The sequence below is a fragment of the Muntiacus reevesi genome, chromosome 1 (assembly GCF_963930625.1).
Source record: "Muntiacus reevesi chromosome 1, mMunRee1.1, whole genome shotgun sequence".
NCBI lineage: Eukaryota > Metazoa > Chordata > Mammalia > Artiodactyla > Cervidae > Muntiacus > Muntiacus reevesi.
Window position 1 is genome coordinate 155,809,934 of NC_089249.1, and position 27,107 is coordinate 155,837,040.

General features: G+C 38.5%; 1 protein-coding gene across 1 annotated transcript in view; it reads left to right on the forward strand.

Annotated features, from left to right (window-relative positions):
* Positions 1–27,107, forward strand: part of AGBL4 (AGBL carboxypeptidase 4) — a 1,390,412-nt gene that overhangs the window by 817,639 nt on the left and 545,666 nt on the right. The window lies entirely within an intron of this gene.

Below are 27,107 nucleotides of genomic sequence, written 5' to 3' on the forward strand. Positions count from 1 at the left end.
CCGTTTTGTAGACAAAGAAACATAGGCTTAGAAACTTGAAGACACTTTGCAAAATCACAGCTAGTACACTGCGGAGCCGTCCAATTCCCTCTAACTCAAAGGGCTATGTTTTTTTCATATGACATGCTTCTCTTCACATGATGTGCTCTTTTTATTCCTCTGGGATTAGCCATTCCAGCTTAAAATTATTTAAAATTGTTGAATATACCTTGAACATTTCTAAAGCACAATCCTTTTTGTTGTTTTAAATGAGTTGTTTGTTTTACATTCCCTTGAGTTTTAGGATAGTATGTAGTTAATGAATGAATTAAATAATTGATTAAGCCCATTTTTCTATTAACATTGTAATAGCACTTCCATTAATATCAAAATATGAATATGTCTCAGAGAAGTTTCCTTTGACATTATAATGACTATATTAAAATTTCAAATATAATAATGAAATTCTAATTGTTTTACAGAAACAATTAAAAAAGGCTATATATAAATGCTCTCAAAGAACTGTGGGATGTTCATGAACTATCAAAGAGGAATTTTCAGAGTTGATATGAAAAAAGCACATAATTTTCATTAAATTGGGCTGTAATTGCAAAATCATAGTCATTTAAAGAGAATCTTTTGTTTTGAACATTATAGTGAGCAAAACAAGAGTTGGCAGGTTAAAGCATACAATGTGGCAATTTAGACAAAGAAGTATAATCCAAATGCAGGTTTATTTAAAGGCATGCCTGGCTTTTTTAATGGGAGTGTGCTGCATGTACCCCATTTGTCTCACCTGATCCTCCCTTCACCCTTTTGCTCTATCTCCCACCTTGCCCCCAGACTGGCCTGTATGGATCCCATCAACAGACTCTCTTGACATTTAGTTTCCATTCAGCCAGTCAGGACTACCACCACCGAAAGATTAGAATCAGGGTGGGAGAGGGTGCAGTAACAGTAATAGTACAGAATCCTACAGAACTAGTAATGTGGTTTTTATTTCTTCAGTTTCCTCTCCGTCATACTGACTGGTTATGTCCCTTGATTTAAGCTGTAGTTGTTGTTAAGTGGCCCTCTCAACTCAACCTCTCAACTTCCACGGTCTAGTAACCACTCCTCTCTCACCTTTCCATTTCTTGCCTCCAGTTGGTATTTTAACTCTGGTTACAGTACTATCCATACTGGTTTTCCTACACTCTGCTTCTACCTTGGAAAACACTCCTGCTTTAAACTTTTTCTGTATTAGCTGGAGTGTGCCACCTAATTTTCTTGTTGAGATCCTAAATACTAACCTCTATGTGATGTTTTATTTACTTATCTCAGTTTTTATTTTGTTTTTCACAAAATCATGAAATTGTCTCAGTTCAAATTTTATGTAAGTACCATCATCTCTCTAGACATTAATTATAATATATCATCTCTAAATTGGGGGATAATGATTTCTACATCTTAGGTATTTATTAGCATTAAATAAAGTTAGTTGAGTAAAGTACAATTATTGGCACACAGTAGATGCTCTTTCCTTTTCTTTTTAGATTTGTTTAGCACTTATATTTGTCAAAGGAAGATATATCATTTGGAAAAACTGATGCAGCTGGAAGTTCAATTCAGTCAGTCAGTCATGTCCGACTCTTTGCAACCCTACGAACTGCAGCATGCCAGGCTTCCCTGTCCATCACCAATTCCTGGAGCTTGCTCAAACTCATGTCCACTGAGTTAGTGATACCACCCAACCGTCTCATCCTCTGTCATCCCCTTCTCCTCCTACCTTCAATTAGGAAACTTTCGGTAAATGTGACAGTGACTTCTTAGGCACTGGAAATGTTTAAGCCCTGCCTGGGTGCTACTTGGCAGGAATACTAATTCTGTGAAGTAGAATGAAAAGGCATTCTGAATGGAGATTTCATCCCCTCCTCCATCATGTAAAATGCAGCTCCATCATTTTTAAAGAAGGAATTGATTACCTGGGTAGGATTCTCTGGTCATTAATACACTGCAAGGGATAGGATTTCAAAGTGATCCTGTTCCTTAGCCTACTCACCCATTCTCACCTGGACTCTCTGCCATACCTTGAATGGGACTTGAAAAGCGGCATGCTAAGTAAAATAAACCAAATAAAGGAAGACTAATATTGCACAATATCACTTGTGAATTCCTTAAAAAAAAAACAAACTCATAGAAACAGTGGTTCAAAAGGTGGTTGCCAGAGGCTCAGGGTGGTGCATATAGGAAAAAGTTGATAAAAGAGTCAACTCCAGTTATAGGATAGTAGAGTCTGAGGATCTAACATAACATGTTGAGTATAGTTGATAACACCGTATTAAATGATTGCAATTTGCTAAGAGAGTAGATGGAGAGGGAAATGGCAACCCACTCCAGTACTATTGCCTGGAAAATTCCATGGATGGAGGAACCTGGTAGGCTACAGTCCATGGGTTCGCCAAGAGTCGGACATGACTGAATGACTTCACTTTCTTTCTTTCTGTAGTTCCTTCTGGAGAAGGAAATGGCAACCCACTCCAGTGTTCTTGTCTGGAGAATCTCATGGACAGAGGGGCATGGTGGGCTACAGTCTATGGGGTTGCAAAGAGTTGGGCATGACTAAGCAACTAACACACAGACACACACACGAGAATAGAACTTAATTGTTCTCACCAGAGAGAAAAAATGAGGTACATATATGAAGTGATGCATGTTTTAGTTAACTCAGTGGTAGGAGTCCTTTTTACTATGTATGTTGTTGTTGTTTAGTTGCTAAGTCATGGCTGACTCTTTTGTGACTCCATGGACTATGGCCTGCCAGGCTTCTCTGTCCATGGGATTTGCCAAGCAAGAGTACTGGAGTGAGTTGCATGCCCTCCTCCAGGGGATCTCCCAAGCAGGGATCGAACCCACATCTCCTGCATTGGCAGGTGAATTCTTTACCACAGAGCCACCAGGTAAGCTTTACATATATATATATATATATATATATATATATATATGTGTGTGTGTGTGTGTGTGTGTGTGTGTGTGTGTGTATATATATATATATGAAATCATCCTGTTGTACACTTTAAATATATTGTGACTTTGTCAATTATACCTCAGTAAAACTGGGGAAAAAGTGACTTTGCTACCTTAAGTCTGGCTGGCTCAAAACACATCTCACTCACATACCACACTCCCTTTGTATTCCTGTCCATTTTAATTTTATGTATATATATATTTTTCCACCAAATACGTGCCAGGCTTTCTGACTGCTTATATAGAAGCAACATTCAGTCTATAGATATTTACTGATTATTTGTACGCTATGATAGATTCTGTTCTAGGTCCTGGGGATACAACTTAAAGTCTTTTCACTCATGAAAATGACATTGTAGTGGGTGAGACACTCAGCAAAACAACATATACTATGATATCAGTGAGTGACAAGAAGAAAAGGAAAGCAGGAGGAAGAAATAAGGCATTATAGAAGGAGGGTTATTTTAGATAGTGTAGAACACTGGGCAAAGAGCTGAATGAAATAAGAGAGTGAGACATATGAAGATCTAGAAGAGAGAAGTCCAGGCAAAAGGAATAGCATGGAGTTGAGGCCCAGAGGTGAGAACAAGCCCATGTAACTGAGCACAGTGGGCAAGCAATAAGAATGAGATCTGAGAAATAGCTAGGAGTTCAATCAGATATAGAACTTTGTAGGCCATGGTGAAGACTTGGGATTTGGCTCTAAATATTTGATGGGGAGACACTGAAAGAAAAGTGAAAGTGAAAGTCGTTCAGTTCTGTCCAACTCTTTGTGACCCCATGGACTGTAGCCTGCCATGCTCCTCTGTCCATGGAATTTTCCAGACAAGAATACTGGAGTGGGTAGCTCTTCCCTTCTCCAGGAGATCTTCCCAACCCAGAGATCAAAGCCAGGTCTCCCTCTTTGCAGGCAGAGTCTTTACCATCTAAGCCACCAGGGAAGCCTAAGAAAATGAGTGGGTAGCATATCCTTTTTCCAGGGGATCTTCCCGACCCAGGAAGTGAACCGGGGTCTCCTGCATTGCAGGTGGATTCTTTATCATCTGAGCCACCAGGGAAGCCCTGGGGAGACACAAGAAACATTTTCAGCAAGGGAAGTGACATGAAACTATTTCATAATTTAAAACATCCCTTGGCTATCAACTAGAGAATAGACTAAAAGGGCCAATGAAGGTGAAAGAGCAAGAGTGAAGGCAGGGAGGTGAGCAGAGAGGTTGCTGGAGTAGTGCAGGAGAAGCATGAGGAGGCCTCAGGCAGGGAGGCTGCTGCTGTGGCCCAGTGTAAAGACAATGGTGGTTTGAGGGAGACTGATGAGGAGGCAACTGCAGTGGTCCAAGGGGAGCCAGTGGGGCTTGGCTACTAGAGGTGGAACGCTGAAAAGTGACTGGATTTAGGACATACCTCTCACATGGTGTTGAAAGAATATGCTTGTGGATATATTGTGAGGTGTTACAGAAGGAGAGAAGCCAAGGATAATGTCTAGGTTTTCAGCCTCAATGACTGGTTAGTGCAATGAAAGGAAAAAAATCAAGAATTCAGTTTCAGACATGTTGGATTTGAGATGACAGCTGAATATCCAAATAATGTATGGAAGGTAATTAAATATATCTGTGAAACTCAGGGGAAAGGCAGGGCATGGGATATACATTCAAGAATTAGCAGTATCTAACTGGGTTTAAAAGCCCCAGGATAGGATGAGAGTATAAAACAGAGGCAGAATGCATTCTGGCCTTTAGGGAACATGCAGGCTTTGTTTCTCTCCTGAGCTTCTGTGAGGTCCCAGTGAGATAGGGCCATTTGGGTCTGGGTTACCCCCTCAGGGTTGGTGTTAAATACATCAGTTTTCTGATTCTAATTCTACCAATCGTCAGCCATGTGGCTTTGGGAAAGCTTAACCTCTTCAAACCTATTTTCTCATTCTTAAAAGAGACAAGTTAATAATAATGAATGGGATGGAACAGGGCTTGATATATAGTGAGACATTAATAAATGTTAACTGTTAATTTTTAGAGGGTCATACTGATTATTAATGCTAGGAGCCCACTACATTTCTCCCTCCTCTTCTTTCCTCCTCTTGGTCCTCTTTGGGCATGAATGAACTAGGGAGCAAAATGTTTGCATCTTTAGCTCTTTATGATATGTCATTTGATGCAAAGAACAAATTTATTTTTACAACTGGCATTATCCTTAGGTGCTGTTTATTTACATAGATTATGTCTTTATTGTATTTGCTATCTTAAAGTCTTCTTTTTAAAGAAAAAAAAAATGACCTGGAAAACCAATGCTTTGTCAAAGAATGAATGACTTTTAACTAATTATTTAGTAAGAAACCATCATCCATGTGCTTGGCTAAATTTCACCTGTGTTTCTTAAATCTACTTGAAGAACTCAACACTGATTTAGTCTGAAGATGCATCTGAATTTATATAGTAACTATGATTTTAAAGACTATTCACTTGAAGTATAATTTTGCAAATAGAACTGGATTTCAAATGAGAATTTATATGCAGAAATCTCACATAGAAATATATTGTATGGAGTGCTCTTGATGTACCTTTGATGATTTGAATAGGACATGTTAAGGAGGATCAGTGAGATGATGGTGATGATACTAAGCACTCAAAAATCAAATATTCTTATAGTGGGGAAAATCTTTTTGTAGTCATTTATTCATTCATAGCCAATTTTTAAGCATTGCCTGAGGGGCTGGGCGTACCAAAACAATAAGGAAAACCCAGTATTCTCAAGTAGTTTCTATCTAGGAAAGGGAGTGCACACACACTCACACATACACACACACACTCATACATAAACTTGAGTTCATTGAAGTGTGTAGATGTTATGGTAAAAATCTCTCCAGGGAAGAGAGAAGAGTAGGATTCTACACTTGACTAATTTAATAGTAAGACACACCTATGAGTATAATTGGGAGTATTCTTTCTAGCTCGAAGTCTTTCTATAATTGCTTCCAGACAAGGAGAGCACTAATAGCCAGCATAAAGTGATGGTGCTTGTTGACCAAGAGAAGAGAGGTGCTTGTCAGTGACTTACTCTGAATGAGGGAAATGCTTGTCTCCTGTTGTTGTCTGGAATGGCGACAGTGAGGACCCAGAGCACTGTGGGAAGCTTTAAAATATTTAGTCTGTGCCAACCTACAATTGAGGTATTTGTGTATTTAACTTGATAGAGAGATGAATTATACATGGGAGTCTTTTCCTATCGTTTGCTCTACGTGTGTTGACAAACGTCACATCATTCTCTGGGAAGCACATGCCATGGGGATTACTGCAGCATTCTGCAGACGATTTACTTGTAGGGTTTTTGTCCCATATGCTGCTTTCTCTTCATCACAGCTGCCTTTTTATTTATTAAAACACAATCACTGAACAGGGAACATTTCCAGACTGCCTTTTCTCGAGTGGCATTTTAGAGCACACGCTGAATGCACTTCCTAGTGAATAGAGAGTTACTTCCAAGATTTTGTCTCTTTGAAGTATAAGAAAGTCCTTGACCAGCTCAACACAGTAGCCAACAATTCTAGTGAAAATTCAATTGTAATTAAAAGGGAAATGTTGTCTCATTTAAAATTGAAAGCTGACAAGTCCACAATCGTATGCCAGCTGTCAGTGCATTAGGTTAGATCCTTTATATATTTTCATGGATAATGTTGGCCCTATCCACACATTCTTCCTTGACCATCCACCCAGACATGCAGCTTTGTTTCTTAATTTCCAGAAAAGCATATCCCATCCTCCAGTTAGTTAACTGTAAGAATATAAGATTATGCTTTTAAATACCTATATGCCAAGAATTTGACACAAAGTTGAACCTCAGATTCTTGGCTGACTTATTCTAAATAGAAATGCAGTTGCAAGAAATAGCATTAATGAAAGTCTGCTTGGAGATACAGTTCATCAGTTCCTCTGTCCTTGGACCATGCTAGATAACCTGAGAGCTGCACTGTGGACTGCATTATCTTTGTGCTTCATAGAGTTGCTTTTGAACAATTGTCCTTTGGCATATTGCCCTTGGTTTGCATTGAAGGACTCCATAAAATAATATTATGAATTTTCTCAATGAATTTACAGATGGTAAGGAAAAAATTTCTGAAAGCATGAGAAAAATTTGTTAGGTTTCATGACCAGGAAAAATTATAAGTAGTTGGCTTCCTTTTGGCCCAAGAAACTAGATTATTTTTTATTTTGTTAACTCTTAAGAGCATATGACTTTTCATAGTTCCTTCTTTGCTTTGGCTACCAGGAAACTCATTTGTAAAGCCTACTTCTAATGAGTACACATAACTTTATGGTATACATCTGTTTGTGATAACCTTACTTCAAACCCTGTTTCAATTTTTTCCCCATGATATCCTGTCTTCATTTCCAGTTTTTTTCTTTGTATTTCTGTTATGTATACATTGTAAGTCACCTCAAATCTATTTTGGACCTAGAATAGTAAACACATACACACACATGCAATGACATTTTTGGTCATTAAGAGGTCAAAGGTCCAAGAAATTAACTGATTTGGTTCTTTTCTATTCATGTATTTGATATAAAATAAATAGATTTTTCCCAATATTTCTAGATTTTTAATGTAAAGGGTATATTGGCTTAGTTTTGTTTTTGTGTTGTTTTTTTTTTTTAATTGAAAGTGAGTGTGCACTGAGTTTAAGTAGAGTGAGAGTCTTTGGCTACTTGGGGACAAAATTTGGGCCTACTATTAGTTTCAATTTTTCCCTGTTTACACTTTGTCCTAAAAGACATTCCATTCTATAATCATACAAATGTAGCAGATACCTCAAGTGGCAAGATTCTGAGGTAGTTTGAGGGAGATTGTAATCCAGTTACCCCTCTCTATTGTACCGTTAGACATAGGTTTTGTGAGTCAGGTAGGTTAAGTCAAAATCTAGTTCTCTTCAGGTGTAGAGAGACATCGATGCATTACAAAACCCTCTTCTTCACTCTCTCACACACTTTGTCTTTAAGTGAGGGCTAATAGTTTTTATCCCAAGATTACTCTGAAGGTTAAACAAGGTAGTGGAGTTAGCATGGGCCTAGCACACAGAAAATGCCTATTAATTGGTGAGTATTATTACTATAATGACCACTGATACTAGCCGTATCCACCTTTATAACTATTACCTGTCTTTTGTGGGTGTCCTGTGTACCCACACAAGGTGTTGATCACCATTGAGTTCATCTATTCAATTCAAGTGTTGTGTCGGACACTCTGGACATTGAAATTGTAAATACAGACATATAGTTTCTGCCATCAAGGAGCTTATACTGTAGTGGAGGGAGACAAAATTTCAGTTAGTGATAAGTGTCGTGAAGAAAATAAAATAAGGAAATGAGACAGAGTGACTGCAATTAGGGGTTGATTTCAATTAAGTGATCCAAAAAGACTCCTTGTAGGGGTTACATACGGATGAGATCTGAGAAATGAGAAGGAGTTGAGAGAACAGCATTCAAGAAAGAGGAAGAGAGGAAGCAGCAAATGAAAAGGCCTCAGGATAGGAATGAGCTTGATGTATTTGAAGACCAGAAAGAAGGCATGTGGGCAGAGCGGAGGAGGAAAGAAAGACGGTACCACAGAAAAAATTGGTGGAGGCCACCTTATGGTTATAACTTTAGCCTTCTTTCTGATGTGTGTGGAAAATCACTAGAGGATTTTAAGCAGGTGTATGAAAAGGTCTGATATTAAATTTAAAAACCTGTTCCCATAAACAGTACACAAAAGCCACCTCCATCTTCCTAGGCTTCTCTTTCTGCTGAGAAATTCCTTCATCATTCCTTTATTCGCTGGTGAGCTCGTAGCCACCCGTCCCTCAAGGCCCAGCTCACGTGCATCTGAATAACCTCCCATGTGGTGTATGATTTCTCTGTGACCCCATTTTGTGTGCACACATCTCTATCACAGAACTCAAAACATTTCTTGTCGTGGTCAGGATGCCCGTATCTCTTGTAAGACTGAATTTCTCAGGGGATGGGGACAGGACTGTGTCCTATTCATCTTTTAATCTTCCGTACTTAGAAAAATGCTCACATAGAGAGGTGCTGAATGTGTGCTTGAGTTTCGCATTATCCATGTAGAGTCACTTTGACTGACTTGGATAACTGAGAATTAGCCAGGTTTTTTAATTGGAGGTAATCAGGTGGGGCATACTAAGCTCACAGTCGGGACTGCAGTTTCTGCAGGTTGCATCTGTAGGCTGCTTGGCATTCAGAAGCACTTTTGATCAATTGAGGCTTTGTTCCTCCCAGTGACGTGGACACTGGTACAGCTATATTCTGACTGATTTATGGACAAATAGAGATGCAATTTTCCACCAAAACTAATCCAGAAAGAGTAAGGCTGCCACCCCTTTTCACCCTTGTCCTCCCCAAAACACATTTACAATGCTAGGAATCCATCTACTGTAAGCTGGAAGCCTTGAGGTGGATTGGGACTCATTTTTAAGAAATATCACATTCTGTAAGGTCTCAGCCCAAAAGAATAGGAAACATTGCTGAATTCATTTTCCAAGTCATCCCTGCCCCTGGGACTGATGTGAGCCATGCTCTCTAATAAATCTTCCATTAAGACTTCTTTCATTTGCCTCTTGATCCCATCACCTTTGTCTTCACTCCACGGGATTTATTTTCTTCTCATCTTTTTTGCCCTTATTGCAATAACTTGCCAGTTTGAAGACAACTTTCTTAGGCTTATGTTTCAAAACGGAAGACCAGCTTGGAGAGAAAGGTGTAGTCTCCCTGATCCTGTTACTCTCTGACCCCCATCTTTCCACACTTAACACCACTTTGTCATACCCTCCTCAAATTTCAGACCTGCCTCAATATTCCCCCTAGAACTTTCCCAGAAGGGATTAAGCCAGTTGTGAGAGCTTTTGATAAGAAACTGGCTGCTTTTTAATAGTCCTACCTGGAAAAAGAATCTACTTATTTCTTCTGTTTTAGCTAACACCCGTCACCATATGCTGGAGTTTTCCCAAGTTCTTGTCCATTGAATCCATGATGCCTTCCAACCATCTTATCCTCTGTCACCCTCTTCTCCTTCTGCCTTCAATCTTTCCAAGCATTAGGGTCTTTTCCAATGAGTCAGCTCCTTGCATCAGGTGGTCAAGGTATTGGAGCTTAAGCTTCATCATCAGTCTTTCCAATGAGTTCAGAGTTGGTTTCCTTTAGGATTAACTGGTTTGATCTCCTTCTGTCCAAGAGACTCTCAAGAGTTCTCCAGCAACACAATTCAAAAGTACTAATTCTTTGGTGCTCTGCCTTCTTTATGGTCCAACTCTCACATCCGTACTGATAATGTAGGTCCCCAATATCCTTCAAATGCATTTCCTTTCACCTATATCCAGGCAGGAGTTGCTTAAGTACAGGAAATAATTTGCTGTTAGGAAGAGGAAATAGATGCCAAGCATCCAACATTTACTAATGCCAACTACAATAATCCTTCATTCAAAGAAAGTGAGGTGGATAATATGAATATCTGCCAAATATAGAGCCCTGGTATATGTTGGGAACTTTACATGTATTTTCTTACTACGTCCTTTGAGCATATCTGCAAGAAAAATAATATCATTCCCATTTTAAAAATCAGAAAACTGAAGGTAAAACAGGAAGAGTCAAATGCCTGCCAAAACCTGAATTCAAAACTAGATTTAAAGTCTATGTTTTCCCTATGGCTCCAAGTCTTCATGCCTGTAAACAGGCTAATGTAACTCCTGGTACCTAGTTGATGCTCTGTCCTGGAGGAGCAGAAGCATCAGGGAAACATTACTGGCACTTGCTTCCCCCTGGAATTCCACTGGGTTTCACTTTATTTAGACATTGCCTCATCAGAAAGACTTTTCTTAACAATCTTTTATAACTAACTTATCCTTTACTTTCTATTCCCTTATCCTTATGTTGTCTTTTTTCTTCATAGTACTTATTACCACCTGACAAATATGTATATACATAAATAGATATGTTAATATTTATCATATATATTTATTCTCTTTCATGAAAACAGGGACTTTGCTTTACACACTAATTTAGCCTCAGCATCAAGAACTATACTTAATAAATGATTTGTTCAATTAACGAAACAAATATACTTTGAAGAGCAGTTCTCAGCTCTGCCTCTCACCTCCAGTGTGGCTTTGTCTAGTCATTTACCTTGCGACACTTCAGTTATAAAATGAAAAGTGCCCCCCCCCATATTTGCCTTGTTTCTTGCCATCTGAATTCTATTTATCTGTTTGTTTGATTTTTGCACATTGTGCCTCTCTGCTAGCATTCTTTTGAAGAAAACACTTTTGGAGAAACTAAAAGTTATTTGAAAGACATTAGACTAGGTGATCCTGAAAATCTTATCTCTCTATAAAAGTGTATAGTTGTGTCAGTATAAAGAGCTTATAGACCTCTCAGATAGATTACATAGACAATCTTTCAAAAAACACTTACATATTTCTCACTGGAAGAAAATAAAAAGTTTCTCATCTCCTATACTTTCGGTTCCCAAATTTCGAGAAGCTGATAAATGACTTGTGAAGTTCATTTATTCATTTCAATAACCAAAAGCTCTTTATTGAGTCCATTTTATTATTTTAATTAATATAATAACCCTGAAAAGTGGGAAGTTGTGAAATACAAGGATTTAGAGCTTCTAAGATTAATAAGTCCACTAAAGTATGAAAGCTCTTTCATATATTTTTAAACTGTGCAGATCCACTGTGTCAAAAAGAACCTGTAATGTTCACCGGCGGATGATGAGTACTGAGAAATGGACTTGGACACTGTCTTTCCTGAGATGAAGGCCAAAATGTCAGAGCTGAGTCCTGTGGATCAGCATTTCAACCAGTCATGTCAGCAGGTTTTTAAAAACATGTAAATTGAATCATTTCATTACTCTCGATACTTCACCCTATGTGCCTTCTCATAAACAAACTCTTACTAAGGCCTGCAAGGCCCTATAAAATGGCCTCCTCTCTCCCTTTCTAACTCTCTACCTGTCACTTCCTCACTTAATCCTGTTCAATCACACTGACCTTCCTGCAGTTCCTAGAGACACAGCAAGCTTGCACCTTTTTTCCTGTTGTTCTCTCTGGACCACTATTTTCTTGGGGATATATATATAATATAATACAATAATCCATATACATGCATGGATTATTTCCTCACATTCTTCAGTTTCTACCAAATAGTTGTCTCTGTGACCACTCTAATATAGTCCCCTCCATTACTTTATGTCCTCTTATTTTGCTTTATTTATATTCTTTACACTCATCATTACCTTTGTTGTTGTTGTTCAGTCTCTAAGTTATGTCCAACTCTTTACGGCCCCAGGCTTTCCTGTCCTTCACTATCTTCTGGAGTTTGCTTAAACTCATGTCCATTGAGTCAGTGATGCCATCCAACCATCTCATCCTCAATTGTCCCCTTCTCCTCCTGCCCTCAATCTTTCCCAGGATCAGGGTCTTTTCCAGTGAGTCAGCTCTACGCATCAGGTAGCCAAAGTATTGGAGTTTCAGCTTCAGCATCAGTCCTTCCAATGAATATTCAGGGTTGATTTCCTTTAGGATTGACTGGTTTGGTATCCTTGCTGTCCAAGAGACTCTCAAGAGTCTTCTCCAGTATCACAGTTCAAAAGCATCAATTCTCCGGTGTTAAGCCTTCTTTATGGTCCAGCTCTCACATCCATACATGACTACTGGAAAACCGTATCTTTGACTATATTGACCTTTGTCAGCAAGGTGATGTCTCTGCTTTGTAATACACTGTCTAGATTGGTCATAGCTTTTCTTCCAAAGAGCAAGTGTCTTGTAATTGCATAGCTTCAGTCACTGTCTGCAAGGATTTTGGAACCCAAGAAAATAAAATCTGATACCGTTTCCACTTTTTCCCCATTTATTTGCCATGAAATGATGGGACTGGATGCCATGATCTTTGTCTTTGAATGTTGAGTTTTAAGCCAGCTTATTCATGCTCCTCTTTCACCTTATCAAGAGGCTGTTTAGTTCCTCTTCTCTTTCTGCCATTAGGGTGGTATCATCTGCATATCTGAATTTGTTGATATTTCTCCAGGCAGTCTTGATTCCAGCTTGTGCTTCATCCAGCCTGGGCTTTCACATGATATACTCTTCATATAAGGGCCAAATAATGCCCTTCTTTGAGACTGGAATGAAAACTGACCTTTTCATCATTACCTTACACTATATTACATAGCAATTTATTTGTTTCTTTTTCTCTCCTTCTCACAATTTAAGTTCCATGAAAGCATGAAATTGCTTTTTCACGTCTGCTTTCCCAAGATCTAGAAGAGTGACAGTCGGGGAGCTCTCAGACAATATGTATTGAATCACAAAGGAAGGAAAAGTATGAAAGAAAGGAAGACATCAGGTTGACTCTCAGATTTTTGACTGGTACAGTTGGTTGGATGTGGATAGTGGAGCTACTTACTGAGTTGGAAGCATTTTCAAAGAGCTAGTTTTAGGGGAGATTAGGTGATTCATTTAATTCAGCTTGAAGTTGAAGTAACTTTGAGATATTCAATAGGAACAATTAGATTGGCAGATGGGTAGGATGACCACGTAATTTGTCACCATCCCAACTGAAAGTGAACAGGGAAAGTAATATTTTTAAAATATTCCCTGTATTGACCTCCAATTATTTTATGTTGAATTTACAAAACAATTATTTTCAAAATCAATATTCTTTCTAAAAATAAAATTGTATACATCCATGTACAGTAAAGAAAAAAAATTAAAAGCTTTTATTTATTTTCTTAAAATAATACAGCTATTTTTATGTACATTTACTCACTTTAATCAGTTTTTTTAGTGATACATGTATCTAACACTATGACATTGGTATTCTTATGAAAATATTTTTTCTAATATGGCTTTATTATTTTTGGGTTTTGGTGACTTTGCCTTAAGTCTTCTTCAGAATGCATTTTTATGGTTAATAAGTTTGAAATTCTTGACACATTCAATTGTTTCTCCTTTATAGATCATAATATTGTTAAATAAATGGCATTATCTCTATAGGTACCTAATAGAGCAAATTCTCCCAAATTGAGGACATTCTTAATTATAAGCTTGTCAGTACTGAAACTGATAAACATTTCAGTCCAAATATTTTCATAGTTACTATCTCATTTACTCTGTTCAGAGAAATTTTCTTGTGTTTCTTTTTTTTAACATGAAACAACTTTTAACAATTAAGGTTCTTTTTCTTGATTCTTTTATATTTTCACAAAATGCAGATGCTACAAACTTATAAGCCTGCTCAATTTCATTCCACCCTGGTACAATATACAAATATCCAATTAAATATAGAAGCTTCATCAAAAAATTATCCTCCTACACTGAAGTATCCCAAATTACAAGCATTGAATTTCAAAATTAAACGTTGTATTCCAGTTGTGCTTTCAGCATTTAATTTGTGCAATTCCTCCTTTGCCTTTGTAGAGATAAATGTCATGTCTTCTTGTTTGAAAGCTTTCTTTTCAACAATCGCAATTTAATAACAGCTTTAAAACCTAAAATACTTTGGTGCTTCATTTGTTGAATACTTGATTCAAGATTTCCAATTAGATTTTAACAAAATACAACCAAAATTCTGTTCTCATTTAAAGGTCTTAATAGCAAAATTTAGAGGTGCCATTATCAGAAAAAAAAAAAAAAAAATCAAAATCTCTAAGATTCCATTGATGGCAGACAGTAAAGAAAATAAGCCTTCCTGAAACTTTAAAAAAAAAAAAAAAAAAAAAGGTTTTTGTGTGTGTGATTTAACATTAGTTTAACAAAAAATTGTATAATTTACTTACATTGTATAAATTTGGAGAACTACGGTTTCTACTTTGAGAGTAGAAAATAGAAGCTTATTTTGGATGCAGTTTTGATTTATATGAATACTTTCAACCGACTCAAAATAAATTTTTATTCTATAAGTTTGTTGATTCAATAAGTATATTGCTTTTACCAAAATTTATATTCATGTTATCTTAAAGAAGTAATTTTATCTCTAAGGTTGAGCTTTATTTTACTGAATTAACACTATTATCCCACTAAGATAGTATTTGACCTTCAACAGAATGAATTTCTAAAAGCCTTAGTTTTTAGATGAAAATAATTGAATTCCATTGGAATTAAGTTAAATTATTTTCTGTTTGAAACATCTAATGACACTGATGTACCATTACTGGTTTTAGTTCTTATGCTAATAGAGAAAAGACATTAACAGCTACCACTTTATATACAAGAAAACTTGGAATTAAAAATGATTTAAATTATTTTAGAACAGTCATGCACTCTAAATAAAAATGATACCACACATCACTGTGAAGTGTGGCTTTTCATTTGAAGTATATTGACTGTTCTAAAATAATTTCAATTATTTTTATTCTATGGTTCTGCTTTTATATATATGAATTATAGTCTTTAGACATGCATTTTCTTATAATAACTGTTAAACCAAGTAGGTGCTGCTGTTTCTTCAGCAGTACCGTGTCTTCAGTTTTAATATGGTCATATTATCAGTATAACCCCTATAGTGGATCATAAATACTGACAGACATTTTATGCAACTTTCATGATTATCACTGAATTTCATGAGAAATGGAAAGTTTTCCTAAACCATACACTTTTTTATTCTTGAGCTCATTGCTAGTGAAAAGTTTATTGCAAAAATTGTTTGAGTAACCAAAACAAATAATTTTAGATTTGTAACATATGATAAATATGTTGTGAGCAAACTATTCTTTATAAGCAAGACTTCTCAGTCTCTATTTCCCAGATGTATTTCACATTTGCCTAACCCATAATTTTCCATATTTCCACTCAATCCCACCAACTAGTGACCTCAAGGCTCCATGCATCTGGCAGATTGCTGCATGGGCCACAGTTTGACTGACAGGCACAATCAGCTGCCAGTAGTGGAAGCACCTTTGAATACCTCTCCCACAACCATTTGAGACCTGAAGGAGTTAACTGCCTTCCTGTATCTTGATGGGTACACCTACTTTTATTAGAGAGCACATTTCCTTGAAAAGGAGGTGTTGGTTACATTGGCTGTGGGGAGGATCAGGAACAGAAAACAGGATTACTGCTGGTTTTCATTCCCATGTGTTTAAATGGTTCCTCATCCCTTGTCACCTTTTCCTTTGTCCCCTGTCCCACCTGCTTTGCCCATTTCATATCCCAAACACATTTAGTATGAATTTGGAACTCATTATTCTGATTCAACAGATAGTGTGATGCCAACTATCCATCCTATAGAGCATGGTGAAAATCACAGTGACCATGGTGATAATCACAGTGACTACTGTGAGCACCTGTTATGTATCAGGTAACAATCTCACCTCTAATCTTCAAAACAAAAGTGTGAGCTAGATATTGTTTTCACTTTATAGATGTGGAAACTCAGGCCAAGGGCTGCAAGATTGACAGGTGATGGAAGTAAATTAGAGCCCAGGCCTACATTCTATCTACTGTACAATGACTACATTTCTAAAAGGCATCAAAGCCAAAATTGAGAACCTTCTCCAGAATAGATCACATCCTGGGCCATAAATCTGGTCTTGGAAAATTCAAAAAAATTGAAATCATTCCAGTCATCTTTTCTGACCACAGTGCAGTAAGATTAGATCTCAATTACAGGAAAAAAATTGTTAAAAATTCCAACATATGGAGGCTAAATAACACGCTTCTGAATAACCAACAAATCATAGAAGAAATCAAAAAAGAAATCAAAGTATGTATAGAAATAAATGAAAATGAAAACACAACAACCCAAAACCTATGGGACACTGTAAAAGCAGTGCTAAGGGGAAGGTTCATAGCATTACAGGCACACATCAAGAAACAAGAAAAAAGCCAAATAAATAACCTAACTCTACACCTAAAACAATTAGAGAAGGAAGAAATGAAGAACCCCAGGGTTAGCAGAAGGAAAGAAATCTTAAAAATTAGGGCAGAAATAAATGCAAAAGAAACTAAAGAGACCATAGCAAAAATCAACAAAGCTAAAAGCTGGTTTTTTGAAAAAATAAACAAAATTGACAAACCATTAGCAAGACTCATTAAGAAACAAAGAGAGAAGAACCAAATTAACAAAATAAGAAATGAAAAGGGTGAGATCACAACAGACAACACTGAAATACAAAGGATCATAAGAGACTACTACCAGCAGCTCTATGCCAATAAAATGGACAACTTGGATGAAATGGACAAATTCTTAGAAAAGTATAACTTTCCAAAACTGAACCAGGAAGAAATAGAAGATCTTAACAGAGCCATCACAAGCAAGGAAATCGAAACTGTAATCAGAAATCTTCCAGCAAACAAAAGCCCAGGACCAGATGGCTTCACAGCTGAATTCTACCAAAAATTTAGAGAAGAGCTAACACCTATCTTACTCAAACTCTTCCAGAAAATTGCAGAAGAAGGTAAACTTCCAAACTCATTCTATGAGGCCACCATCACCCTAATTCCAAAACCAGACAAAGATGCCACAAAAAAAGAAAACTACAGGCCAATATCACTGATGAACATAGATGCAAAAATCCTTAACAAAATTCTAGCAAACAGAATCCAACAACATATTAAAAAAATCATACACCATGACCAAGTGGGCTTTATCCCAGGAATGCAAGGATTCTTTAATATCCGCAAATCGATCAACGTAATACACCACATTAACAAATTGAAAGATAAAGAACTCTTATTCATTCTAACTCAACTCTACCTAACTTTTTCATCCCGTCATTCAAGATATTTATTGAGTAACGTTGTTAAAATAGGTTCTGTGCAGTGGGACTATAAGGAGATTCCAGTCTAATGACTTCACACCCACCCAGAGACCTTATTATTATTCCATCTATGATGGAGCAACAAACTAACTTGGATACAAACCTTCAAGGCAAACCTCAACTTTTGTAGCTACAGCTAGCAACCGCATCACAAGCACCCAGCATTCTGATACTTCCTCTTATAGCATCTTATATACCAGCAAATTATAATGTTGAAAGCATAGACTTTTCACCTGAGTCACAAAAACCCTAAAAGGGATGTGTGTGTGTGTGTGTGTGTGTGTGTGTGTGTGTGTTAGCTGCTCAGTTGTGTCGACTCTTTTCGACCCCATGAACTGTAGCCTGCCAGTTTCCTCTGTCCACGGAATTCTCCAGGCAAGAACACTGGAGTGGGTCGCCATTTCCCTCTCCAGGGAATCTTCCCGACCCAAGGTTCAAACTCAGGTCGCCCACATTGCAGGCAGATTCTGTACCTTCTGAGTCACAGGACACTTGTAACCATGTTTTACACAGAGGTACCAGGTAGGGTAGAGTCCTGCCCAAGGATTACCGCTTAGGTGTTGTGGTGGTTTCGTCACATCCAACTCTTTTGTAACCCCATGAGCTGTAACCAGCCACACTCCTCTGTCCATGTGATTTCCCAGGCAAGAATACTGGAGTGGATTGTCATTTCTTCCTCCAGGGGAATCTTCCTGACCCAGGGATCGAATCCCTGTCTCCTGCATTGGCAGCAGATTATTTACTGCTGAGCCACCTAGGAAGCCTACCACAGCTTAGACTAGCACCCAACTTCTAGTTTTTTGTCCAGTGTCCTCTTCTTGTGTCCTCTCAGGAATCTGGATTGGAGAAGACAGATTACATGACCTAGAGTCTCTCTCTGCATGAGGAGCCTGTCCTTGGAGCATCTGACTATATTAGCATTCTGCCAGCAGCCACACGTAGGTAGGAATATTGTTGCTGTCCATGACCAGGGGGAATAATCAGTCTCAGCTATTCCCCGGCTCTAAACCAACCAAAGTAATTGGGTTTAATTTTAATTTTTTTAATGGCTTGGAATTAATAGAAGCAGCTGCTGCCACAGTGTGTGGGTGTCCTTCTGCAGAAGGCACAGACCAAAAAAAAAAAAAAAAAAAAAATCCTACACATAAAATAAACTCTGAAAAATAAACAATAGAGTGTGTAGGACAAAAAGGTTAATTCAAGAATCTAGCAGTGTCTTCTCGTTATCAAAAATTCAGATGGCAATATGTAGCTCTGTCTCTCTCCTCCCTCCACTACTGCCCATCAACCCCTGATAAAACAGTAATCTGATTAGACACAGGCTGTATAAATGTGTTGTCTGTATCTGAGTGCTCCCCCTCTCTTTCTCCCCCTCCCTGTGACTCATCAAGAGATTAGCTGTGACAAAGTGCGGAGAAAGATAAGAATAAATAAGCTGGTGACAGGAGCGCTAGTATAATTATTTGGGGGAAGGTAGGATTGGAATTAGGAGCAGGTCCTCTCCACCTGGGAAGAGTGTATTTATAATGTGGGCAGCTGTGCTGGTGCCTGGCTGTGCCAGATGCCTGAGGAAAGAAGGGGCCAACTTGTTCAAGCCAGGTGGTGGTCTGGGTCATTCCAGCCAAATGAAGACTAAAGGCCATGTGTTTTCATGGATGGCAAACCAGAGATTCAGTTACCCTCATGAAGGGAGTGAAGTGAAAGTCACTCAGTCATGTCCGACTCTTTGCGACCCTATGTACTTGCCTGCCAGGTTCCTCTGCCCATGGAATTATTTAAGCCAGAATACTAGAGTTGGTAGCCGTTCCCTTCTCCAGGGGATCTTCCCAACCCAGGGATCAAACCCAAGTCTCCTGCACTGCAGGCAGATTCTTTACCATCTGAGCCACCAGGGAAACATGAAATTTTTCTTTAATTTCAAATGTGCCTGGGAAACTGAATGCTGGTTTGCTTCCTGCCTCTGGGAGATAAAGAAGGGGAACCAAGAGACTTTCCTGTAACTGCAATTGGATGAATTTCACAGCCTTGGAAAGAATATGTGTTCATTAGCCAGGCAATAGTGTCCATCAAACAGGTAGCTCGCTGTTGGCGTATAGGAGGTATTTTGTGTATGTTATTCCCCTTGGTGGTATCTGAATGGTTTTGTTTTGTATACCTCCTTTAGGATATACAGCCCGAAGAGACTGATTCTTCAGTATTTCCCTTTCTGCTAATTTAAAGTAAAAGTTTCTGTCTGCTATCAAAGAAGACCCTGGGGTTGGAATCCATGTAACTACATCCATATTTCCTGCTCAATCAGAAGGAAAGTTAGGGTTACTGTCTTTCAGGGTTTTTTTTTTTTTTTTTTTTTTAATTAATCTATTTGTTTTAACTGGAGGCTAATTACTGTACAATATTGTAGTGGTTTTGACCAGAAACCATAAAACTCCTAGAGGAAAACATAGGCAATATACTCTCTGACATAAATCATAGCAGAATTCTCTATGACCCACCTCCCAGAGTAATGGAAATAAGTGCAAAAATAAACAAAAGGGACCTAATTAAACTTAAAAGCTTTTGCACAACGAAGGAAACTATAAGCAAGGTAAAAAGACAGCCTTCAGAATGGGAGAAAATAATAACAAATGAAGCAACTGACAAAGAATTAACCTCAAAAATACACAAGCAGCTCCTGCAGCTCAATTCCAGAAAAATAAATGACCCAATCAAAAAATGGACCAGAGAACTAAACAGACATTTGTCCAAAGAAGACATACAGATGGCTAACAAACACATGAAAAGATGCTCAACATCACTCATCATCAGAGAAATGCAAATCAAAACCACAATGAGGTACCATCTCATGTTGGTCAGAATGGCTGCTATCAAAAAGTCTTTCAGGGCTTTTGAGGAGGAGTGGGGAATGAGCCATCAGAACCCTTCCGGTTCTGGGTTTTCTCCTCTTCCTCTGTGCTCTGGTGACTTCCAGAACAATGCATTGGTAATTTGGCTAATGGTTTGGCAAGAAGGCAGAGAGAATGGTAAATATGAAGGAATCATTCATTCATTCATCTATTTAGTGAGCCATAAATCCACTCATTCATTCAACAAACATGCTTTGAGTTCCTCTTCAGGGTCAAACATTGTGTTAAGTGCTATGGATTTTTAAGTGAATCAGAAGCACAGGAGTTTCTATAGTTAGTATTTAGAGCAATTAGTTATTACTAGAGTTGTTGACAAAGACTTCAAAGAGGAAATGTCATTTGACCTGGGCCTTACTTCTCTTCATAGGGATGAAATCTATAGAAAAGTGTGAGAAAGACAGTTATAGACTGACAGAATAGTATTTAAGATGCATGGAGGTTTCTGAAATGGAATGTACTCAAGGAATGACTCACAGTTTCACATGGAAAGAGCACGATATACATACCTTCGTGTGGCTGAAATTATTTAGTCTAATATGTTTAAAATTCACTCATCCTGCAGGACAAAAAAAATAAAAATAAAGTTCACTCATTTATCCAATTCGTGAGCATTTTGAAGCATCTCCTCTATTCAAGGTTTTGTGTAGGTCCCCCAGAATCAAGTGAATGTATGATTCCTGCCCTCAGTGAGAACTCAATCCTATGGTAGAGAAAGGCATATATTCAAGTTGATATAATGAAATAGAGGCTATAGAAGAGAAGTATACATAGTGTGATTGTGAATGTGTGTGCTCACTCATCCACATGAGAATGCACTACTGAATCTGAGGATATTAGTTATAGCCCCCCTGTCATATGTGGAGGGTCTCTTTAATCATCAGGATGGGCCCAGGATGATGACTTGTTTCCAGAACAAGTAATAGCCCCTAGTTCATAGGGTGTTGAGAGGATTCAATGATAATGCAAATAAATAATTTAACACCATGCCTGAGACACAGTGAAAATGTAATAAGCAAAATAAGAGAAAAACCAGAAGTGCATTCCAAATAAGACACATTTCTTCTACATAATCCCATTCCTTTTTTCCTTTATTTTTTGTGTTACTTTGCATCCTCTTGAATTTGGCCTGCTGAATCCTTCTCAAACAGATTTTTGTTAGGATCCTTAGCAAAGTCTGGAACATCTAATCCCTGAGCAGCGTCTCAGCTGTCTTGAATGATCACCCCAGGGTCCATTACCTTCACTTTGTCTGCAAATCAGGTTAGGCTTCTGACATACTCAGGAGAGGAGCTGGGGCAGCTGCAGACATTAGATGAATTCTCCTGATAGCACATGATCAAATGTGGTGGAGACAGCAGACTCTCAGAGTGAAGTTGCTAAACTTGGCTAGAAGAGGAAAAAAACTGAGGTGATTGATTTGAGGAATGGATCTTGATTAGATATACTAGTAAATAAAAACGTGCAGACATCAGCAGCATAAACTGAGGGGCTCGTGACTGTAGGAATCATTTGTGTGTGAAGTGATTGTGCTCCAGCACCCTCAGTTTCAGATCTCTGAGTCAGGGTCTGAAGTGGGTGTCACAGACCATTGGCTGGAAACCTCAAAGCCGTGTTCACTGGTGGTCTCCCTGAATACAAATCTGGAAACCTAGGACTCATCTACTCCACCAGCCTCACATTTCTGCATGTTCAGTCACATCACGAATGTAGACCACCACCCCTTCTTCTTATACCCTTATCCCTACTCTGGTCTGTTCTCCCTCTAATCTTGGTTTTCCACTGATCCCTGTCCTATCCAAAACATTCTACTTGTTACTTTTTTCTATGGAACTCAGCTTCCAGGTTAATCTCTCCCTTGGATCCCTGGTCCTTTAATCCACTGCTTCCATTGCCTCTCGTCTTTGGTACATGATGCTTAACAAATGTTTGCTGAATAAAACAAAGAACCAAGACCTGACTATCCTGGAGGGCATTACTTCCCCCTTTGGCTTTCCAAGAACTGCTTGTTCTCCTACATTCCATATGCACAAAGATCAGGAGGGGACTTCTCACTCCCCATTTTCCTTCCAGGCCATCCCATCTCTATTTCATCACTAATAAGTCCAAAATTTTAATATAGGAGTGTTGAGGGTAAAAATCGGATTAGAAAGGAAGAGTGCTTCATGGGTTTGCCTTAAAGCTCCACTTGTGTCACAGGAAGATTGTTATTTAGTCACTAAGTTATCTCCAACTCTTTGCTACCCCATGGACTGCAGCACTCCAGGCTCCTCTGTCCTACACTATCTCCTGAAGTTTGCGCAGATTCACTTCCACTGAGTCAGTGATGCTATCTAGCCATTGTTGTTACTGAAATGTTTATTCTTCCTAGTTTTAGGGGTAGAAGCCACACAGCCTCTATTTGGTGGCCCTAAGCACACCTCTAGACAACCTTTTATACTACCATGGGCTTTTATGTGAGAAGCCCTGTTCCTTTATTGCTTAAACTGTTCTCTCTACATCTTGTCCTCCTCATCACTTTTGGAATCCTACCCATCTTTGACTCCATGGCCTGTCATATCAGCCACGTTTATCTAATAGTCAAACTTGTCATATTTTCTATACCTGCACAGCTACTCCCTGTCCTTCATCTGACGACTCTCACCTATCTCTTGGACTGGCATAATCATGGAACTTTAATTCTTTCACTGACTTAAAGTTACCCTGTGACCTCAGGATAACATTTAACCTGTCCCTTCATATGAAGTCATCCCTTTGTATCTTCAGATGCAGACCCCACAGATATGGAGGGAGGACTGTCATCCATTTCTAATCTGAGTTCTGTCTTCCTCTTCAGACACATTTCTCATGATTTCCCTTACTATTCTTTGTACTTCAACCATGGTAAATTCTTTGCAGTCCCAGCCTTTCACTTGTTTTAGCACATACTCACATCTAGAATGCCAGAAGCCCATAATTTATCAAGAGGGACCCTGGAGAAGTGTTACAGGACCAGTTCAGTTCAGTTCAGTTGCTCAGTCATGTCTGACTATTTGCAACCCCAAGGACTTCAGCATGCCAGGCTTCCCTGTCCATTAACAACTCCCAGAACTTGCTCAAACTCATGTCCATTGAGCCAGTGATGCCATCCAACCATCTCATCCTCTGTCATCCCCTTCTCCTCCTGCCTTCAATCTTTCCCAGCATCAGCATCTTTTCCAATGAGTCAGTTCTTCACATCAGGTGGCCAAAGTATTAAAGCTTCAGCTTCAGCATCAGTCTTCCAATGAACATTCAGGACTGATTTCCTTTAGGATTGACTGGTTGGATCTCCTTGCTGTCCAAGGGACTCTTCAGAGTCTTCTCCAACACCACAGTTCAAAAGCATCAATTCTTCAGTGCTCAGCTTTCTTTATAGTCCAACTCTCATATCCATACATGACTACTGGAAAAACCATAGCTTTGACTATACGGACCTTTGCTGGCAAAGTAATGTCTCTGCTTTTTAATACTCTGTCTAGGTTGGTCATAGCTTTTCTTCCAAGGAGCAAGTGTCTTTTAATCTCATGGCTGTAGTCAATATCTGCAGTGATTTTGAAGCCCAAGAAAATAAAGTCTCTCACTGTTTCCATTGTCTCCCCATCTATTTGCCGCAAAGTGATGGGACCTGATGCCATCATCTTCAATTTTTGAATGTTGATTTTTAAGCCAGCTTTTTCACCCTCCACTTTCACCTTCATCAAGAGACTCTTTAGTTCCTCTTCTCTTTCTGCCATAAGGGTCATGTCATCTGCATATCTGAGGCAATCTTGATTCCAGCTTTGTGCTTCATCCAGTCCAGCATTTCTCATGGTGTACTCTGTAAATAAGTTAAATAAGCAAGGTGACAGTATATAGCCTTGATGTACTCCTTTCCCAATTTGGAACTAGTTCATCATTCTATGTCTGGTTTTAACTGTTGCTTCTTGGCCTGCATACAGATTTCTCAGGAACTTTAATCTTTCTAACCTGTTAGATTATATTTCCATCTCTTGAAGAATTTTCCAATTTGTTGTGATCCACACAGTCAAAGGCTTTAATGTAGTCAGTGAAGCAGAAGTAGATGTTTTTCTGGAATTCTCTTGCTTTTTCTGTGATTCAACGGATGTTGGCAATATGATCTCTGGCTCCTCTGCCTTTTCTGAATCCAGCTTGAAAATCTGGAATTTCTCAGTTCACATACTGTTGAACACTCACTTGGAGAATTTTGAGCATTACTTTACTAGTGTGTGAGATGAGTGCAATTGTGCAGTAGTTTGAACATTCTTTGGCATTGCCTTTCTTTGGGATTGGAATGAAAAATGACCTTTTTCAGTCCTGTGGCCACTGCAGAGTTTTCCAATTTGCTGACTTATTGAGTGCAGCAAAGTGAACTTGAGTGTTACAGTACCTGCAATTGATTGTTACAGGTACTGACTTGGAATCAGACAGAAAAAGTTTTGATTCCCAGATTTGTGATTTACTAGCTTGAGATTATAGGTAATTAAGCTCCTTAACTTTTATGACCCTCCATGACCACATCTTCTAAGTGGAATAACAACTTAGTGTGGATGAAACCTGCCACATCAGTAAACAAGGATGTTTAGACACCAAGCCATCAAGCAGAGCAGTCACCCCCAATTGGGCACCCTTAGGGATTCAGGATGGAAGAAAAAACAGGATACTGGCCCTAGATAGTTAAAGTGTATATCAAATGAACTGTTTCAATAAGTCCAAAGTCTTGTCTTTCTATACATAGAAAAATGCTAAATTCATTAACTTGAGATGCCTGAGTTTTTTCTTCAATTAGCGGTAATCTTTTTTTTTTTTTCCATTTATTTTTATTAGTTGGAGGCTAATTACTTTACAGTATTGTAGTGGTTTTTGCCATACATTGACATGAATCAGCCATGGATTTACATGTAATCTTTTAATGTTCCCATTTCATGTTTTCCATTTAATGTTTGTGTGGGATTCATAACAGCCTGGATATAGGCAAACAGTATAAGCCAAAATATGGATAGCATCAGTGCCATGTAATGTTTGCTCTTCCACAGAAAGTCCGTAGCCTGACCTCCCTTCCTGATCACTGAGGCAGCCTCAGAGAGACACAAAGTAGAAGCAAGGTTATATAACAAATTGCTGGCATGTTAGAATGCTTTGGGGCTCTTTGGAAAAGACCCTGATGCTAGAAAAGATTGAGGGCAGGAGGAGAAGGGGGCAACAGAGGATGAGAAGGTTGCATGGCATCATCTACTTGATAGACAGGAGTTTGAGCAAACTCTAGGAGATACTGAAGGCTAGCGAAGCCTGTGTGCTACAGTCCAAGGGGTCACAAAGACTAAGACAGCACTTAGAGACTGAACAGCAGGAGACCTTGAATTATCAGTGGACAGTCATGGAAGAGGCACGACTTGATATGGGCTTGGTAGGGTTAATAGGGTTTTAAGAGACATCCTTTGCAGGGAAATAGCGAATCATTTGAATACCATACAAATGAGGGAGTGCAGTGAGCCTGTGAAGTGGGTGAATGTTAAGAAGTTATGGGAATTATGACTGGAACATTTTGCCTTTTCTCATGTATGCGTTTTAGTGTTGCTTATTGGAGGATGAACATGTTAACTTAGCAGAATTGCTTACACAGTGCATTTTAAAGCAGTATTTCCCAAAGTGCCTCTTTGTAAAATTAGTCTCATGGAATGCTCTGTAGAAAAATAATAAACAATAGTAATAATTTAAAGAAATGTTGAATATTCTTTTTCTCTCCCTTGAATATTCACAGTGTGCGTTAACTTATTTTTAAAGGTTCGAATTAGTGTTATAACACCAAAACCTGACTTCCCTGGGAAAGTAGGCCTTTCCTATTTATGTGACTATAACATCACACTATTTCCCCTCAACGCACTTTTAGAGTTTGTAACTATATTATACATTTATTTAAAATATTTTGTTGACTGCTTCCCCACCAGGATATATACTTCATGAGGACAAATATCTATCCTATCTTGTTTACCATTGTACACCAATAATCTAGCACAATGTCTGGGTGTTTAACAGGTGCTCAAAACAGGAATAAATGATGAATAAAACGTGCTTGCTTTTGACTTCGAATTGTCTAAACCGTTGATAAAGGGTAGGGTTGGAATTTGAACCAAATACTGCCAGATTCCAGTCTTTTTTACAATAATTAATCAATCATTTTTGGCTGTGCTGGGTTTTTGTTGCTGCACAGGTTTTACTCTAGTTGTGGTGAGTGGGGGCTACTCTCTAGTTGCGGTGTGCAGCTTCTCATTGCTGGGGCTTCTCTTGCTGTGGCATACAGGTTCTAGACATGTGGACTTCAGTAGCTGTGGCTCCTGGGCTCTAGGGCACAGGGTCAATAGTTGTGGTTCATGGACTTAGCTGCTCCGTGGCACGCGGGAT